Source organism: Balaenoptera acutorostrata, chromosome 2 (genome assembly GCF_949987535.1).
Source record: "Balaenoptera acutorostrata chromosome 2, mBalAcu1.1, whole genome shotgun sequence".
Taxonomy (NCBI): Eukaryota; Metazoa; Chordata; class Mammalia; order Artiodactyla; family Balaenopteridae; genus Balaenoptera; species Balaenoptera acutorostrata.
In genome coordinates, this window is record NC_080065.1 from 135,266,817 (window position 1) to 135,285,909 (window position 19,093).

Genomic DNA, 19,093 nt, shown 5'->3' on the forward strand with positions numbered 1-19,093 from the left:
TGTCAAATGACTAAATGAATGAAGTACCATGGACGGGCATGTTGTATGGAGGCAGTGTTCTTTGTTTTGTGATGAATCTGTTGACTTTCATTTTATCTGTTTAGTTAGCAAATATGTGCTGGTTGCCTGCCCTGTGCCTAGCTCTGTGTGGGGTTCCAGAGCTCAGCTGTGTCCGAGACAAATGTGGTCCTGCTCACACACAGCTTACACTCTAGAGAGAGGCAGCTGACAAGTAACTACAAGAATGATGAAGAGGGATTGTGACATGTAGACCAGGAAGTGGTCTGGGTTAGGGACACAGGAAAAGCCCCAGGAGGAAATGAAATTTAACCTGATACCCGCAAAATAAAAATTAACCATTTAGCTAACATTTTAATAGTGCTTATCATGTGACAGACACCACTCTGAGGGCTTTACATGTTTAACTCATTTAATTCTCACAATTGTCCTAGGCAGTACAGACTATTATCCCATTTTAGAGATGTACACAGAAAGTTTGAAAAACTGACCCACAGGGACTTCCCTGGTGGCAGAGTGGTTAAGAATCCACCTGCTAATACAGGGGACATGGGTTCAAGCCCTGGTCCAGGAAGATCCCACATGCCGCGGGGCAACTAAGCCCGTGCGCCACAACTATTGAGCCTGCGCTCTAGAGCCTGCAAGCCACTACTACTGAGCCCGTGTGCCACAACTAATGAAGCCTGCACACCTAGGGCCCGTGCTCCGCAACAAGGGAAGCCACCACAATGAGAGGCCCACACACTGCAACAAAGAGTAGTCCCCACTCGCCACAACTAGAGAAAGCCTGCCTGCAGCAACAAAGACCCAACGAGCCAAAAAAAAAAAAGATAAATAAATAAATTTATTTTTTAAAAAATAAAAACTGGCCCACGGTCACACAGCTTGTAAGTGGCAGAGCCAGCGTTCAAACCCAGGTAGTCCACACTCTGAACGAGGAATTAGGCAGGTAAAGGGGAAGGCCAGGCATACCACTTAGGACAAGAGATAAGGCTGGACAACAAGGTGGGGAATTTATCCTGAGAGCAATGGGAAGGCATTGGTGGCTTTAAGTAAGAAATGGGCATGATTAGGTTGCATTAGAGGAGGCAAAGTTGGGGGGAGGGAGAGCAGTGAAGGGGCTGTTAACATGGGCCGAGGCAGAGACAAGATGTTGGCTTGGACTAGGGTGGTAGTGATGAAGGGATGGGGTTGGGTTAGAGAAGAAAACTGGAGGTGGAACCAATGGCCCTGGCTCATGGATGGGATGTGGGGACAGGGGCTGGTGACAGATTTCTGGACTGGACATGTGAACTGGACACATAGGAGGAGGGAGAGAAGCAGGTTTGGGTGGATGCAGGTTTGGAAGTTCAGCCTTTGGTTTACGGAGTTGGATAAAGGGGACCTTGGGGCAGCCAAGGAGCATGTCAAGTGGCCAGTGGGGAGGACACTGGACTGAGGAGGGGGTGTGGGCAGGGGAAGTTACCAGCACAAAGAAGGTCCCCAAAGCTCTGGGAGGTGTGGGTGGGTCCTGAGGGGATGGAGGGGCAGGGCACCTCGACAGTCTTCCTCAGAACCTCCCAAGGTATGGTTAGAAATGCGAGTCCTCAGCTTCACCTAGACCCATGGAGGCCAATGCCCAGGGTGGAGCCTGGGCCTTGCCTTTTTGCAGGCTTTCTGGGTAACAGTGAGCTGGAGGGCCTTGGGCCCAACTTGGTGAACGGTAACTGAAGACTTGAAAAGAGTAGGAAGAGCTGTCGGTGATGGGGAGTCACCCCAGCTCACAGCTGTCCCCCCTCCCCCCTGCCAATGCTTGGGACCTGCAACTCCATTGGTGAGATGCTGGCTCTCGCTCAGCTTGGGCAGGAGAATAGCTCCATGACCTGACCGGCCTCCATTCCCCTCTACCCTCCCACAGCATCGTTCTTATTATCTCCTTCCCCTGCTTATAGCCTTCTCACTCCACCTGGCCCTCAGGATAATGTCCTTTCCTTTGGGCCCCTCATAGAAGGTCACCCATAAACTGCTCCTAACCCACCTCTCCAGTTTTCTTGCTCATTCTTTCCTTCCTGCTTCCTCTACCCTTCCCCCCACCCCCCTCCATGCAACACTCAGCTTTTCCTGAACACTTTCCATGTGGCCTGTAACAGGTTGTTCCTTGTACTGGGAATGTCCGTATCCCCGCCCTGATCCCCTCCGGTCCCTCCAGATCCTGCTCAGAGGCTGCCTCCCCCCAAAGTTCCCTTGTTCTGCTCCCCTCTTATTGTGGGCCATAGCACTTGCCCTGGGCCTCCCCAGCAGGCCCTCAGCTCAGCCAGCCTCCGGACACAGGGAGGGACATGCAGATCACCTCCAAACACACCCCGACACTTCTTGAGAGTGCAGACCCATGTCTCTTTCAACCCTGTATCTCTGTTACCGAGAACACAGTGCCTGGCACAGGGAAGATGCTACAGGACCTCATGTGGATGCAAATGGTCTTCTAAAGCAGAGATTAGCATAAGATTCTAGGGGCTTGTTTAACCTGCCCAAGACCCAGACAGTATTCAAGAACTTTAGATCATTGACCACAGGAACATAGATTATAAAAGAGAATTTGCTGGTGGATGTTGATTTCCCTGGCTAAATTGGTGGCATGGCTGGAGTATGCACTAGGAGGTCACAAGCCTATCTTTGAACATGGCCTGCAGTTTGGGCCTGTGATCACCACCTTTAGGCTTAGTCCTACTGACTACACTCCGTGCAAAGCTGTCACATGGGCATGACTGGGAGTCCAGAGCCTGGTCTCATTCCCCAGCATCAACCTTGCTCAGGCCTCAGCGTCTCTCCTCCTCTGAGTCATGAGTGGGCTGGCTGAAACCCCTTCCCCCCTCCCCCCAGCACAGGAGGTTACCCTTTAGGGGAATTGGGATGATTCTGTTCCTATTCTTGTATGTCAAGCTTGGCTTTTCTACCTCTCTTGGCTCTGCTTTGGTTGCTCATATTTTTTTTAAGCTTTGCTCCTACAATTAGGTAATCTCGAGCCTCTGAAGGTCCTTAGGAAACCACCAATCCATTGTTTTCCAAATTTGCTAGTCTCACCCCAGGCCCACAGAGCCAGGATCTCTAGGGTGGCCTGGTGATCTACATCATTAGCAAGCTCCTTATGGCTCACTAATCAACCAATCAACTAATGACCCAGTCCCTCATTACAGGCAGGCTCATGGATGGTAAAGAGCCCCACCTGGAACAGTCAGATCTGAGTGCAGGCTGGGGCTCTCAGCCACTTCAGAGACGCCCAGAAATCATTTTGTGTTTCTGGGCCTCGCTGTTCTCACCTGTGTAATGAGGATGACCAGTGTAATCTTGCCTAATTTGCAGGGTCCTTGAGGTGGTTGCACTAGGGGTAGGAAACTGAGGCGCAGTGGGAGAAGAGATTTGCACAATGTCATCCACCTCTATCTGCCTGTTATGTGCCAGGCGCTGGGAATTCAGCTGGGAACAACTTGTTGGGGGAGATGACATTCTAGTAAACAATGCAACCAGTAAGTGAACCAGATAGTCACGAAAAAGGAAATAAAGGGGTTTTCGAGAGTAAGGGCAAAGGGGTAGGTGGGGCTGGGAAGGACTGCCCAGGAGGGGTCACTCCAGCAGAGACCTGATTGTTGGGGAGCCGTCTGAGGAGGCCCTGGAGGGTTGTCATCAGCCCAGTGTTGGTAGAGCCAGGAGGCCCCCTCGGGCCAGCCAGGGCTCTCCGAGGACCCTCGGAGGCACGGCGGGCGCGGGTCTTTGTCTCTCTCGGTCTCTCTGCAGCCTCTCCGACCCCCAGTGCTGTTCCCTCTTTGACCCCCGAATAACTTGTTGGCTTCCCCCGGGCTTTGTTTCCCCGGGGTCACCGCCTCCCGGACTCCCGGCAGCCGCCCCGGGCCCTCGTGGGTCCCGCATCTGACACCCCCTCCGGCCCCCGCCCCCTACCCGCTCTGAGACTGGGGTCAAAGGCAGCCTGCGTCACGTGGTCGCCGAGCAGCACCGAATCGGCCGGGAGAGCCGAGGGAGAATCCGGGTGGAAGCCGAGAAATCCAGCCCCGATAGCAGCGCCCGGTCCCGCCCCGGCCCCCGCCCCGGGGTGCTCGCCGCACGCCAGCCGGCCGCTCGGGCCTCCGGAGCCGATCTCCGGCCGGCACCCACGCTCCACCACGGGATCGAACCCCGCTCCCTCCGCCGACATTCGGGGAGGTAGGCGCCAGGGACTGAGGGGGTAAGGGGAGACAGGCTGGGGGCCCCTTGGCGCGCGGGTTCGCCCCTCTGTGCTCCGCGGGCCCGCGGGGAGCGAGGCGGCGCGCCCCAACTTCCAGTCTTCAGGGAGACCCCCACCTCCCACCGCGGGATGAGGGGGGGAGGCTGCGCGCTGCCTCAGCGCAGTGCCGGGGACCGGGACTGGGGGCTGGGCACCGAGAGGGAGGGGGAGGGGGAGGGGGAGGAGAGCGGGCGGGAGGCGGGGCGGGCGGCGGCAGCGGCGGCTGCGGCGTGGAGCGGGGGTGGGAGCTGCGGGAGGCGGACGCGAAGGGGTTAAGTCCGGCCCGGGCCACTGCCCGGCAGCGCACACACGGCCCAGGGGACCCAGGCGTCCGGCGGCTCGCCGGGAGCGCCCCCTCCCCCGGGTGGCGCCCCAGCCGTGGCAGGTAAGAGGCTGGGAGGGCCGGGGCGGGCCAGTCCCCTGTCGCCGAGCCTGCGGGGCCCGAGCCGAGCTGGGCGTGCAGGCCGCGCGGGGCCCAAGCGGCCGCCGGCGCAAGTTTGGTGCGGGCGGGCGCCGGGCGGGCTCATAGAGTCTGCCGGGCCCCGCGCACCCGGGTGGGAGGACAAAGGGGTGGGGGACCGGGCGGGGGCCGGGGGCAGGCCGGGGTGCCGGTGAGGGCAGCGCGGCAGCTGTAGGTCATGGATAATGTCACTCACGAGGAATGCCCCTTCCCCCTCCTCTACTCCCGAACAGGGGAAACTTTTGTCTGGCGAGGGACGGGGTTAGAGGCCAGGTCCCCGCTTCGGAAAGGGTAAGGCAGCCGGACCGGTTTTCTCTGGGCTGTGATCGGCCTGGTCTCTAACTCCCCTCCTCCCTCAGGTTCTCGGGAGCAACGATACCCCCGCTTTGAACGCTGCCCTTTAACACCCTGGGACGGGGTAGGAGGGGGCGTACGCGAACGCGTGGGCTCTGGGACAGACTGGGAAATTGGCTCTTTCCCAGATTTAAGCAAGCGGGTCAGCTAGGAGCCATGCCAGGCCCAGAGGATACAGAATCCCACCATCACACCCGGGTGCTGTAAAACCGCCCCCCCACCCCCTGCCCCAGAGCATTTGGAATGGCCTGGGGCATTATTGTCCCTGGTTTGAGGTTCAGACTGACCTGGGTGTCTGTCACTTCCCAGCTCTGTAGCCTTGGGCTGGTTCCTTACCTTCCCCTAGCCTCAGTTTCCTCACCTGTAAAATGGGCAAAGTATAGAATCTGCCAGAATAAGGATGAAATGAGAACCTGTGGTACCTTAGTAAACGGTGGCATGTTTATGTTCAACAAGTATTTGTTGCATGTGTACTATATGTCAGGCCCTGGGCTAATTGCTTTAGATACATTATCTCATTTAATTCTCCCATGTTACTATTAGCAGCATTTTACAGCGGGGCAAACTGAGGCACAGAATCGTAAAGGTCGCACAGCTGTGATGTGGTGGAACTTGGATTGACTCCCCTCCCCCAGCCTGAGTCTCAACTACAAGGCTTTATAAGATCCTGCTGTGACCGAGCTCATTTTCCATTGAAATCATGAGGACACAGGCAGCTCTTCCCTTTACCCTTACCCCCAGGTGTTGCTCCTTCTGTCTGGTACTGGTGTGGGCTGAGGTCTTGTGCCCTGGCTCTTGTTATTGTGGGCAGCTGGAGCCTGGGCCTGGAGCTCCGTTAAGGGTCCAAGTTCTGTTGCTGGCTGGGTCCGTGGCAGGAACGCTTTCGTAGTATGGGTGGTGCAGGGAGGAGCGCTCCCTGGCTCTGGCTGGGGACAGCTGGTGGCTTTGTCAACAGGCCTCTCCCCAGCACCCAGGGGACCGAAGAGCCTTTCTACTCCATCCAGACCAGGTCACTTTCAGATCATCAGGGGGCAGAGGTAGGGCCAGGAGTGGAGCCCTTGGGGTGATGGGATTTATATTGCAGGTGTCCTCTTGTGTGACTCATCAGCAGGGTCCTCATTGCAAAAGTAATGCCCCAGCCCCAAGGGTCCTTGAGAACAGTAATGAAGGGTGGACTTTGAGCACATGTCTCGACTGCAGAATCCTCATGGAAAATGCATGCGTGTATGGGTTTCTGAGCCTAGGGCATGCATTTTCCATGTAAATAGCCCAGGAGTGAATGTGGGGTGGCCCAGACTTTCACTCACCTTAGTGCCCTGTGCTGGCCTAGCCTTTTGGTAGGGTACCATCCCATGACTATGGGTCAGGCTCTGAGTGGGAGCCTTGAGTAATTTCTAAAAAAATGGAAAACAAATTGCTAGTTAGTGAATGACATCTGAAAACAATGGAGTGGGAGCAGATAGCTTAAAAAAGTCCTGGGGAGAGGAAAGTTTGTGCATTACTATTCTAACTTCTCCGAGGGCTGTGCCAGCACTGCTTCTGGAATTTGCAGTGTCCGCAGGCTTTTCCTGGGTCCTGAGAACAGGAGGTCCTCCTGGGCTGACAGTTCACTGCCAGCTGGTAGGAACAAGAGTGGAAATTCCACTACTTAGCTAGACTTTAAGGGGGCTCAGAAATGTGGGGGATTGAGTAGAGGGTCTGAAAAGATTCCTGAGGGATGGGGATGACCCTAGGCATGTGGTCAGACTCTCCTTGAGATCAGAGCAAGAGAATCAACAGGTGAAGGGAGGAGGAACCAGCAAGAATGAAAAGACGGATAATGAGTTTCCTATCACAAGGGGTATACAAAGAACAGTTTTACAATCACAAGTTGAGGATGTGGTTAAGAGTATGAAATCATAGGCTGGGGTTGACCTAGGGGCCAACTGAGAGACCCTGCACGTGAGACACTTAGAAATGGACTCTGGTCTTAGCAGCCCAGAGGTTTCTCTGCCCTGGGCTTTGGGCCTGCTTGACCCGGTTTCTGTACTTTGGGGTCAAAGCCAGGCCTGCGAGTCCCTAGAGACTGGGCAGACTTCTGCTGGCTTGGAATTTGGTTTTGGGTATGGCTTGAAATATCTGGACTGTTTGGAGGACTTGGACATTCTTTACTTGAAATGGAACGTTAGGGTAATTTGTTAAATATGTATGGAAAATGTCTGTGGACGGGGGTGACTGGGAAATGAAATGAGGTGAGATGCTCCTGCGCTCCTGCTTTCTGGCTGGAGAGGCCGCTAATCTGACAGGGGAGGGAAGGCAAGGATCAAGTGATGGCGAAGAGGCAGGATGGGATCAGTGATAGACGGGCTTTGGAAGGTCAGTGGAGGGGAAAAGCTCTTCTGGTTGTTAATGTCGACAGGGCTTCCTGGGGGAGGAAGTGTTTGTGAGGGTGCAGGCAGTGGGAAAGGGGGCTGTGGGAGGCAAGATGGGGTCGTGGGGGAGTTTGCAGTGTTCTCCTCGGGGGTTTGGATTTCATTCTGTGGCTGGTGGAGAGGACAGAGGGTTGTAAGCAGCTCGTTGAGTCGATGCCTGTTACTGTGTCTTGTGCCAGGCTCCTTACAGACGCTCCATTGAAATCTCACAATACCCCTGCAAAGTAGCTGCTGCTGGCCACCCCCAGCCCCACCCCATTTTCAGATGAGGAAGTGGAGGCTCCGAGGGGTCGAGCCACTTACAGAACTGTGTTTGAACCCAGGCTTGAACAGTTTCTGCCCTGTTGTGCTGCTCCTCTCAGGGGTCATTTGGCCAAAGATGGTGCCAAGACTGGCAGGGTTGAGACCAGCTCAGAGATGATGCTAATTGTGGTCTGGCAGAAAGTTGACCAAAGGTCTGACTCAGGCCATGGGACTGAGAGGGAAGGAGAGGGAGGCTGCAGGACTTTGTAGGTATCTTGGGGATGGGGTCATCACAGGTGGTGTAGGGTTTGGGGAAGGACCCTTAAGTGGCAGTGTCACTGCTTTCAATTCCCTGCAGGGCTGTCTACTGGCAGAGGGCATAGTCTTGTCCTGTGTGGCTCTCAAGGGCAGAGACAGCACCAAGGGTGACAATGAAGCTAACGGGAATTAACTGCCTGGGGAGGCAGCAAGGTCCCCATTGCTGACAGTATATGCAAAGAGGCCAGAGAGTTGGAGAGGGTGCCGGAGGCATGTACTGAGAGGGTCAGGCCTGGGTGACCTCTCTCAGTTCCCTTTTCACCCGAGAATCTTGGGGTGGTGCTCGGCCCACTTCTACTCCGTTTTTCTCATAGCTTTTCATAGCTACCCCTTCCGGAAGTTCCCCTGCAGCGCTCTGCCTGGGAGAGCCCTTGCCCCATGGAAAACACTCAGCCCAGCTGACCTTTGAGGGGCCCCTCAGAATTTCTGGATCAGCCACCAAAATCTGGGTTGCCAGGGACTGTGGTTTCACAGAGGACTGGAACCTTCTGCTTTCGTTTCCCAGTCTGTGAAATGGGTTCAGTCTCTCGTTCCTCAAATGTGAGGAAACAAGGCTGAATCACAAGTCAGGCTGAATCAGTAGGGGCTGGAGGAAAGGGCTGATGGATTTGAAAGTGAGGAGTGGGAGGGGTGGGGTGTGTGGGCTGGGGGGCAGGGCTGTCCCTCTCCTTCCCCTCATTAGAAGGTAAAGCCGGGGCTCCCGGCCTGAGGGGTCGCAAGCCAAGGTGCTTTCTCCTGCCTGTGGGGCTGGCACAAAGCTCTGTCCATCAGCTTCAGCTTGGAGGTTGGGAACTTAGAGGCAGGGGTGGATGTGGATGTGTTGGACTGTGTGGCCTCAGGGCTAAAGCCAGTCTGTCACCAAAGGAGTTACAGAGGGGCCTGAAGCTCTTATCTAGATGAAGAAGGGTTTGTGTCAAGTTGCCTCCTGGCCCTTTTTATTCCTACCTGTTTTATTTGTTGATACAGATTGGATTAGTTTAATTTTAAAATGTGCATTGCAAATGAGCATTTATTTATTTGCGGACAAGGCGTGGTAGGTGGCCTGCTATGTGACCACAGTGCCTCACCTCCCAGTCTCCCTCAACCCTCAAAGAGAACCTGCCACTTTTCCCTCCCTGTGTGCGCCCTATCCATTCCTGCCTCCACATTTCTGCTCACAGTGAGGGTGCTGCACCCCAGTCACTTCCGCTCACCCACCCCCAAATCCCCCCCAGCCAGTGCCCAGCTCCAGCGTGACCTCTTCCTAATTCCGCAGAGCTCGCACTGCCTGCTCCCTGCTTTCCATGTGCACAGTCTGTTATCTGGGCCTCTACAGGGCCCTCACACACCTGGCTTTGAATTCCGGTTCCTTCAGGACATGTCTCATCTCCTCCAGGCTCTGTGCTCTGGAGGCAGTGGCTGTGGGCAGCCCATTCCTGCCCCACTGGGTGTGGGCAGCATTGCAGAGCGGAGTCAGAAGTCCTGGCTTCACATCCCAGCTCTGCCACCATTAGCTGTGGGATCCTGCTCAAAGTACCTAAATCTCTCTGGGCATCGTTTTCCTCAGCTGCAAAATGAGGATAGTAACAGTCCTGTTTTGCTAGGGAGATTGAGCAGATCAGTTACTGACCCATTATAAGAACCCAGTAAGTGGGAGCTGTTCAAAGCCAACAATGGTTATCATAATTACTGTTTATACCTAGGAGATGATCTATCCTTTTAGAGATAGAGGGAAGAATCTCTGGAGTTTGAGTTTCTCAACTTTCTGTCTAATGACTTGAGGCATGTATGGATGAGGAAACTGAGGCCTGGAGAGAAAGGGCAATTTGCCTAGGGTGTGGGACCTGCCCGTCTTATCCTGGAAGGCTGGCGGGATTTCCTCTCTCGGTTACACCTGTTTTTCCTCTTCTCTTCTTTCATCAAGGTTAAGGTGCTCAAGTTCTGTAGTCCCAGCCTCCTCCCTGGTGGCCACGTGGAGTGGTATCTAAAACTTGTGCCAGATAAGTTGGCCTGGCTGGCAGGCCTTGTGACTGCCACCAAGACCAGGGACCCATACCCTAGACTGTGGACACTGTGGAGGCTGCAGCCTCCAGAGGCCTCCTGCTCAGCCTCCCTGTGCCCCAGAAAGGGGGAGAGGACGGTGGCAGGGAGAGGTGACCTGGGCTAGATCTCACTCGAGGTGGGTGGCTAGGACACAGATAGAGGAGAGGCTGGGAACTAAGCTCTGGAGCAGGATGATCTGGGTTCAAATCTCTGATGGGCCACTTCGTACTTATGGGACCTTGGGCAAGCTGTTTTTAGTTTCTTCATCTGTACAAGGGGGATAATAATTGTCCCCGTCTCACAGCATTTAGAAAGAAAATGCAGGGAAGGTGCTTAACTACAAGCCCAGTCCATGTTAGTTATGGTTATTGTTGTAGTTGATGATGTAGTTAATGACTAAGAAGCTTATTTTAATCCTCCCAACAGCAGTAGGAGACGGGCAGTGTTACCACCCCCTTTTAGCAGATACGGTGACTAAGTCCTGGCAAGGTGGACGGCTCGGCCTGCAGAGGTTCAGACTCGGGGGACTGCCATCGGGGTCTGGTGATTTCGAGGGGCTGCTCTGGTCGGATGAAACTGACTTGTCGTGTGAGGCACTGGGAGTGAGGAAACAGAGCTGGCCAGGATGGAAGGGATTGTGTCTGGAGGTGTGGAGCGGAATCCTGGTGCTCACGTGGCTGAGAAGTGGTGGGGAGCTGAGGTCTGGTCCATGAGGCGTAGCTTAGATTCTCCTCACCTGCGGGCTGGCCAAGGCTCGGCCTGTCCGGGCAGGTCGGGGCTGTCGCTCGGTGGAGGTTTGCTGTGGTTATTGTGCAGCCGCCGCTGGTTAATGCTACGTGCCTAGGCAGAGGCCAGGTGAGGAGAAGTGAATGTCATCATCGCAGGGCCTTCACTCAGGCTGCACCCTCTGCCCAGGTCCCCTTCCTCCTCTCCTCACACTGGGCGGCTCCTGCTTGTGCGTTTACAGGACTGTTAGCATAACCTGTTCACAGAAGCGCTGCCTGATTCACCTGCAGGTCAAGTCAGTGGTTCTCAAGGTTGGTCTCTGGACTAGTAACATCGGCATTACCTGGGAACTTATTAGAAACGCAGATTGTCTAGCCCCACCCCAGACCTACCGAATCAGAAACTGGGCGGGGTGGCGGGGGTGAGGAGGGGGACCCAGCAAGCTGTTTAAGTTCTTCAGGTGATTCCAGTGCATGCTAAACATCCACAAACACTTGGTTAGGTAATATATATAAAAAAAAAAATTGATGCTTCTTTCTTTGGGCTCTTAACGTATTCAGACACCAGCAAAGGTCGGGGACCCGGAGGAAAGCCCAGTTTCTCTCTACCCTGTCTTCAAAGAGCCACCGTCTTATAACAGCTTCTCCTGCCCAGGAAACAATCTTGTGCCACAGTGATGGGGTTCTGTTGAACAGAACCCCAACATGATTACAGGAGACAGTGCTGGGGCCACTTAAAGAAGGTGGGATTGGGGGACTCGAAGGTGGGAGGCTTTGTGGGTGGCAAGGATGAGTGCCGGGAACAAGCTGGCTGTGTTCTAGGGCTGGGGCCAGGGCTGGGGTCAGAGAGTGGGTCCTGCTTCAGAGAAGGGTGTGTGCTGGGGCCGGGGGTATGTGCATGCATGTGTGATTACAGTGACCAGATGTGGTCCAAGAGGGCCAAGGGGTCACCAGTCCAGTGGTTTTAAGCATCTCAGTAATTTAATAATGGTGATCATATAATTGCTGCTCACATTTGTGGAGAGCTTGTCAGTGCTTGATAGGCACTTCCATGTAATCTTATCTGGAGTAATCCCCAGAGTAATCTTATAACGTCAACAACATTATTGGCCCCATTTTATAGATGAAAATACTGAGGGCACACAGTCATAAGGAGGTAGAATCTAGGAATTCTTTAGGGGTGCTTGGAAACATGATCTCATTGGAAGAAGGGTGGTGGAGGGTTGTCTTGGAGTGTTTGGGTAGCAGGCTTTATAAAGCTGCAGAAATATACTATCAAATGAGTAAATTGGGCTTTACCGTGGGAGGGTGGTGATGGGATTGTGTTGGGATGGTTAGGGCTCAAGCCTCCAAGTTGGGGCCTCCACTGCAGACACTGTCATTCTCCTCTTATGGATGGGCCATTTGAGGCACAAAGAGGCACAGTGCTGACTTCAAGGTCCCACAGCTAGGGCAAGAGATAGCATCAGAGAGAAAAAAACCAGGGTCTTCTCTGGTTCTAGCAGGAGAGGTGGGGTGTCAAGATCAGTGCCCAGTGTCCACCCTGCTCTTCTCTTCTGCCTCAGTGTCTCCAGGGTACGGTCCAGGAGCCCAAGGGCTTTCCTGACACAGTGCAGGAACCCCTTCATCTCTCAGTGGGAAACAGAGGCCCAGAGAGGAGCAGGGACTCGCACAGGGCCACACACCGTGTCACGATTGGGACCAGACACAGAGCCGTCTCTGTTCTGACCAGGGAAGGGTTTGTTTCCTGAAGACTGTCCCTGCCCCCCACGCCTCCTTTGGCAGGCTGGGTAGCCGTGGCCCTCAGAGTGGCCCAGACCAATGCTGGGGGTAGAGGTGGGTGTGTCCGGGCGAGAAAGCTGCCAAGGAGGGTGGGGCAGCATGCAAGAGAAAGAGCACCAAGAAGCCCAGACCCCAGACGGAAACCAAATGTATTTTCTAGGTCCTGAGAGGATATCTGGAACAATGGAAGTAGAATGGGGGAAGTCAGACTATAAAAAGGGCTTCTTGATATCCTTACAAAAAAAGAAAGTAGAGTCTTTAGGTTTGACTTTTGTTTCTCTGAAGGATGTTTATGTAACTTCCTGAAAGCAGGATCCCAGGGCTCTGTGAAGTTTGTCAGATGCTGTTGTTTATAGACTCAGGGCTGTGGAGCTGGGAAGGACTTGATAGGGTAGTCTTCCCACTTTACAGCTGGTGAAACTGAGGCTCTGAGAGGTGCGGCGAGGGGGCTGCTGCCTGAGGCTGCACAGTGAGGCACAGAAGACTTGGGATGGGAGCCAGGGTCTTGCGGTGCCTTGTAAGGGGCGGTTGTCTCGACTTACTGCTCCCGTGGCCTTGGCTGGCCTGGAGGCTCGCGGGGATCGTGGAGGGTCCCCTCTTGGAAACACTCAGAGCTGCTAGAGTCAGGACAAGGCCAGGTCCAGTCTGCAGTGAGGTATGCCCATTGGATGGTGACCTGCATGGTGGGGAAGCATGGTGGTATGCTTGGTGATGCCACCCCCGTCCAGATGCTGGGGCCCAGCTGTGCACTGTCTGCCCAGCAGCTGTGAGCTGTGAGTCACACCCAGTGGGTGCAGAGGCGGGGGCTATTGTATATCGTGATTCATTCTGTTCTCCTAGCCCTGACGGGATGACTAGGCCCTGAGCCCTGATAAGTGCCCACGCCTGTGGACTAAAGTGGCCAACCGTTTGGGCTCCAAGTTCAGACATGAGGGGACCAGAGAACCTGGGGGAGTCCTCTTCCTCTGCTACCTCCTATCTCTGGAGTGTTCCATGATCTGGATCCATCTCTTCTCACCCAGTGCAGGGGTATGTAAGCCCCTAAAATCTTGTGCAACATTTTGTAGGCATTTCCGTGGATTCTTTCTCTGCAGAGAGAATCTGTAGGTCTCATCAGGTTGTCAGAGGGCTTGGTGTCACCCAAAGTGCTGATGGGAGGGCCGGGGGCTGAATGCGTGCTCTACAGGCTTGAGAGAAGGTTGCTGGAGAGGCAGTATGGTTCTAGTCGAAAGTAGCGTGGTGGCAGTATAGTGTCGTGGTTCAGAGAATGGTCTTGGAGGCCACTGTTGGCTTCTCTAACCTGGCTCCTCCTCTAAGCCAGCTCCTGTGTGACCTTGGATAAGTTACTGTGTCTGTGCTTCAATTTCCCCATCTGTAAAACGGCGAAAATAAGAATAGTTATCTCACAGTGTTATAGGCTTTCAAATAAGATAATGTGTGTGAAGAATTTATCCTGGTGCCTTGTACAAAGTAACCACTTGGTTAAAGTTTGCTATTATTATCAGTTTCAGCTTTGCTGCTAATTTGCTGTGTGATCCTGTTAAGTGCCTTATCTTGGGGTCTTAGTCTCCACCTGCAGCTCTTTTGGGCTTTTCAGGAGCTGCAGGGCGAGGTTGGAGAATAGCGGAGGGAGGAGGAACCTTCCTCATCCCCGGGCTCCCCAGCCCAAGCCCTCACTGGTGCCTTGAACGTAGCTTTGTCCTAAGGCAAGATTATGTAACCAGTGGGGCCTGGCCAGGCAGGACATGATTCTCAACCTCGTTTTGTCCTCCAAAGTCTCTTCCTCTCCCTTCCCCCCACAGGGCTATTGCATTAGCTGACCTGTTCCCCAAGCTCCAGGGATGAAATCGAACCCGTGCTATTCTGCCACCAATTGATTTAGTCTGGAGGTTTGCTGGGCAAGGGGCCCCTCCCCTGGCTACCTGGGGACAGACAGAGCTGATGCCTCTGTGCCTGCTTTGTGGGTGGAGACAGGAACCCCTTTTTAGGGGGATAGGCAGGCTATAGGCTGGGGGGTGGCACCCTTGACCCATGGCCCCTGTGGCTTGAACGGGTACACGCCCCCACCATGACTCCCCACGAGTGGCCTACCCATCCTTGCAGCCCAGCGCCAAGCCTCCTCTCCCAGAAAGCCTTCCATGGTACCTTGGCTGCAGGGAAGGCTCATCTACTGAGCTTTGCATTCTATTCTCTTTAAGAAAACAAAGGGGGCTTCCCTGGTGGCGCAGTGGTTAAGAGTCCGCCTGCCGGTGCCGGGGACATGGGTTCGAGCCCTGGTCTGGGAGGATCCCACATGCCGCGGAGCGACTGGGCCCGTGAGCCACAATTGCTGAGCCTGCGCGTCTGGAGCCTGTGCTCCGCAAGGGGAGAGGCCGCGACAGTGAGAGGCCCGCGCACCGCGATGAAGAGTGGCCCCCACTCGCCACAACTGGAGAAGGCCCTCGCACAGAAACGAAGACCCAACACAGCCAAAAATAAATAATAAATAAATAAATAAATAAATTTAAAAAAACAAAAAAAAAAAACAAAGGCCACAAACTGGCAGGCCACATACGCCCCATGGGCAGCTTTTTACTTGGCCCATGCCAAATCTTGAGCTAGTTGCTAACAGGAGATTTTACATAAGAATCCCAATTTCTGGCTTTACTTCAAAAATGAGAAGATCATACAACTTTGAGTGTAGTTCTCCAGTGGCCACTACTGGAGATGAAGCATGTAAGCTCCTCTTTGCCCCATTCCCCCGCCCACTTCGCACACTTATACAGTCTTTCTAGCCCCCAGGTGTCTGAATTTTCGACCCCATCCTGTAGGCACGGCCAGCTTTCTCTCCTGCGCTGTGGTGTGGTCCCCCATCTGTCTGCTCTGTGGGCTCTTTGGTGGTGGTGGTGGGGGTCTGACTCATCTCTGTGTCCCTCGAAGCATTGTGCTCAGGCTCAGGACTGCGTACACAGCAGGAGCATAATAAATGCTTCCTTTATGAATGAAGGCGGGGCATTGCTGCTCCTCACCAGCTGTGAAGATTCCACTTAATGGAAGCCTCTGGATCAGCCTGCCCCGTGGCCAGAGAATCCTCCTCCCAGATAAGCTGTGGCTGCTTAGCCACTGACCCAGGCAGCTTCTTAAGCTGCGGATAAACAGTCACTCAGAGTGTTGTCCCCACGGTGCAGTATAAACAAGGAGAGGGACATTTCCCCTGAAGCTGTCCCCACGTTTCACTCTCCCAGGGGGCTTGGAGGAGCTTTCGGGGAGAGGGAGGCTGGGGTCAGCAGCCTTCAGATGGCATCGAGTGCAGACCTCGGCATCCTGGGGAGACAGCGGGATGGGGGGAAGGATCAGTTCAGGTGTTTAATGGACTAGGCTTCCCCTCCTTCAGGCCTTTCTCTGCTTTATTCTTCTCCTAGAGTGTGCGCTTTAGCCACCAGCTTCTTTGTCCAGCTATCTGTCTGTCCAAGGCGCATTTCACTCTTTTAATTGAAATCCGAACCTTCCCTAGAGACCAGCTAAGCTATCTCCTCCTTGAAGAGGTCTTAGTGGAGAGGTCACAATTGTGCTGGGGACAAGAAAAACCTGGGAAGCTTGTAGAAAAAAAAAAAAGCATGCAGGTTTCTGGCCCCCATCTTTGATTCCTTCAGTCCAGGGTACAGTGTCCCCCTCCCCAGAAGATTCAGACGCGAGGGTCTGTGGACACACTTTGAGGACCCTGCCTTAGCTCAGGGAGGCCAGGGCTGGTAGAGAGGACCCCTGAGTGGCAGTTGTGTGACATCGCGTGCCCCTTTCCCTCTCTGGGCTTCTCTTTTACCCTGGGTGCACTAATACGCTGGGCTTCTGCTGGTGGTTGTGGCTGAAAGCGTCTGGTGAGCCATCCTTGGAGAGGATGACAGGGGATCGGGGCAGGTGCCAGTGTCTGGGCAGGGCCCACAGAGATTTCACGTTGTTCAGCTAACAGCTCAGAAGAGGAGTGCCCTGATGTCAGGGCAGGAGGCAGGCTGGAAGCCCCGGTCTGAGTGGGCAGGGGCTGTGCCCAAGGAGGTTGGAGGACTGGCCTGGGCTGCCCAGTGACCTGGCCACAGGCTGAGGGGCACCTTGCTGTGTGATCCTGTGGCAGGCAGGCTGAGGCTTCAAGCGCAAGCCTATACAAGCCATTTACAGAAGGGTAAACTTCTGTACATGGAGGTACATGGAGGGAGGGACTCCCCCTGTGTCACACTTGAGTGTGTGGAAAGCCAGGCTTGGACCCCAGATCTTCTGACTCCCGGGCGAGAACCCACTCCTCTGTCCTCACCTCACTCTGCAGGGTCGGTGCCAGATCACCCAGCTGGGACAGTCTGCTTGTCTGTGACAGCCTTGAGGCTTGGGCCTGGAAAAGTGAAGCCACCATCGTCACAGCCACCCTGGAGGCAAGAAACTGGTTGGGTGTGCAAATTACCTCTCAAACATCCTCCATCCCATTTGTTTTTTTTTTTCCTTAAACTGTCTCTGATGGGCCAGCTGCCTCTGTGCCCGTTTCCGCCTGGCACTGGGCTTCATGCTCTTTATTCTGAGAACAAAGCTTCCTTCTGACAGTCCTCCTGCCGACAACAGGAGAAGGGCAGGCATGGCACTGGGCCTCCCTCCTCCGCCTCCTCTAGCTGGGAGCATGGGGCAGCCTTTGTCAGATGCTGGACCCCGGCAGCACTGGTGCGCTGGGAGGGAGCCCAGCTTCAGCCCAGTCCATGTTCCCGCTGGGGCTGGAGCCGCCCTGTGGGCCCAGCTGTCAGACCCCAAAGTGGCCAAAATGGTGGGCAAAGGTATTGGACAGGGACCGGCCTAAGTCCCGTTCTGGTCCGAGCAGTTACTTGTCCCAGGACTGTTCATGTGATAGCCATCAAGATTCCAGCTGGCACAGGTGGAGTTTCATTTCCGCCTCCAGGCAACCCTGGTCTCCTAGGGGACTGCAGAAACTAAAAGGTGCTCAGATGAGGGCGGCCATAGTCCCTCATCCAACACATTTTTATTGAGCATCTACTTTGTTCCAGGCACTTTTCTGGGCACTGGGACACAGCAGTGAACAAAACAGCTCAGTCCCTGTTTTGGGCTTGGGGGTGACATTCTGGTGGTGGGAGAGAGTCAACAAACCAATGAATACTAGCTATTTGTCAGCTGGCAAGAAGTGCCTGCCACAAAAATAAAGCTGGGTTGGGGGTGGACAGTGTGACTTAAGGGAGTGGCTCTGCTGTGTTGGGGGTCATGGAAAGTCTCTGGTAAGGGGACAGGAGACTCCAGGAGGGGAGCTAGGGAGCCACGGTGTATGTGGGGAAGAGCATTCCAGGCAGAGGGAACAGCAACGCAAGGCTTTGAGGCAAGAGGGTGCAGGGCGTGCTCGAGGAGCAGCAAGGAGGCTGGTGTGGCAGGGGCGGAAGAATAAGAGTGGTCCTGGGAGGAGATGTGGCCAGAGGGAGTCTGCCCAGGGGCGGAGGGGATTGCCTAGGGCCTCCTGACCTTCGAGAGGACTTCGCTGTTTGGTCTGAGTAAAGGGTAAAGTAAAGTAAAGCTGCTGAGCAGCTGGGGCTGAGGGCTGCCTTGTTTTGACACATGTTTGAGAGGGATCCTGAGGGCTGCTGCGTGGAGAGAAGCCTGGAGGCTGGAAGCGGGATGCCTGCCAGCCAGTGGGTGCCACAGGTGAGGGAGGACGGCTCAGCGTGGGGACGTGGGGAGGCGGCCCGGGGTCAGATTCTGAACTGGTTTCACTGGATGTGCCGATGGATTAGGTGTGGGCTGTGAGAGGAGGAAGGTGTCAACGGCAGGGTTTCTGGCCTGAGGGACTGGAAGGCTGCAGGACAGCAGGTTTGGGGAGAGAAATGGAGATTTCAGGTCAGATGTTTTAGGTTGGAGCATACCTGGTGGGAGGGGAGACACATGGGTAGAGGTTGGTCCTGGGCCTGCACGTTCCTGTTGTCGAAGGGGTGTGAGGGGTGCCCTGTAGGACCTCCCGAACTCTGAGAATCTGTCTGTAAGAATAAGTATTTCCTGGACCTTTCGTGTTCTTTTTCTTTCTTTGTAAACCTCCTCCTGCTTGTCCCTTCCTCCTGGACAGAGGAAAAAGGCAGATTCTGAGGACTCACTGTCTTGATGGTGGCCCTGGCCTTTCTGCCTGCCGTGCTTCTTGGGTGGGGGGCTGGGGGAGCCCTGGAAGGGGAGGCCAGAGGCCTCAGGCCTTTCCCTGGCTCGGCTGCCAACAGAGAGAGGTTTCTCTCTGTGCCTTGGTTTCCTCTCCTGCACATAGACGTGTTAAGTTGGCCCCAGGGTTCTGAGGGCGGCAGGGAGCCCTTGAGGAGGCTGGATGCACAGAGGTGAAGAACCTGGCTTGAAGGCCAGTGTGGGTGCGAATCCTTGCTCAGCCGCCTGGCTGTGAAACTCTGGGCCAGTGACATAACCTCTCCGAGCCTCAATTTTCTCATCTGTGAAAATGAGCCAACCATAGAACCTGCATCACAGAGTCGCTGTGAGGGTTAAATGAGAAAATGCA

General features: G+C 54.7%; 1 protein-coding gene across 5 annotated transcripts in view; it reads left to right on the forward strand.

Moving 5' to 3' along the window:
- The window catches only part of NDST1 (N-deacetylase and N-sulfotransferase 1), an 80,104-nt gene that overhangs the window by 1,731 nt on the left and 59,280 nt on the right, over positions 1-19,093 (forward strand). The window contains exons 1-2 of one of the 5 annotated variants that reach the window (XM_057539965.1): positions 4,492-4,658; positions 4,967-5,024. The exons of 1 other annotated variant lie outside the window; for it this stretch is intronic. The gene's annotated coding sequence lies outside the window, so the exon portion shown is untranslated. Of the gene's footprint in view, positions 1-4,009; positions 4,213-4,491; positions 4,659-4,966; positions 5,025-13,598; positions 13,618-19,093 lie in introns of those variants that run through there. 3 more of the 5 variants (XM_057539964.1, XM_057539963.1, XM_057539967.1) reach the window with 3 other exon arrangements.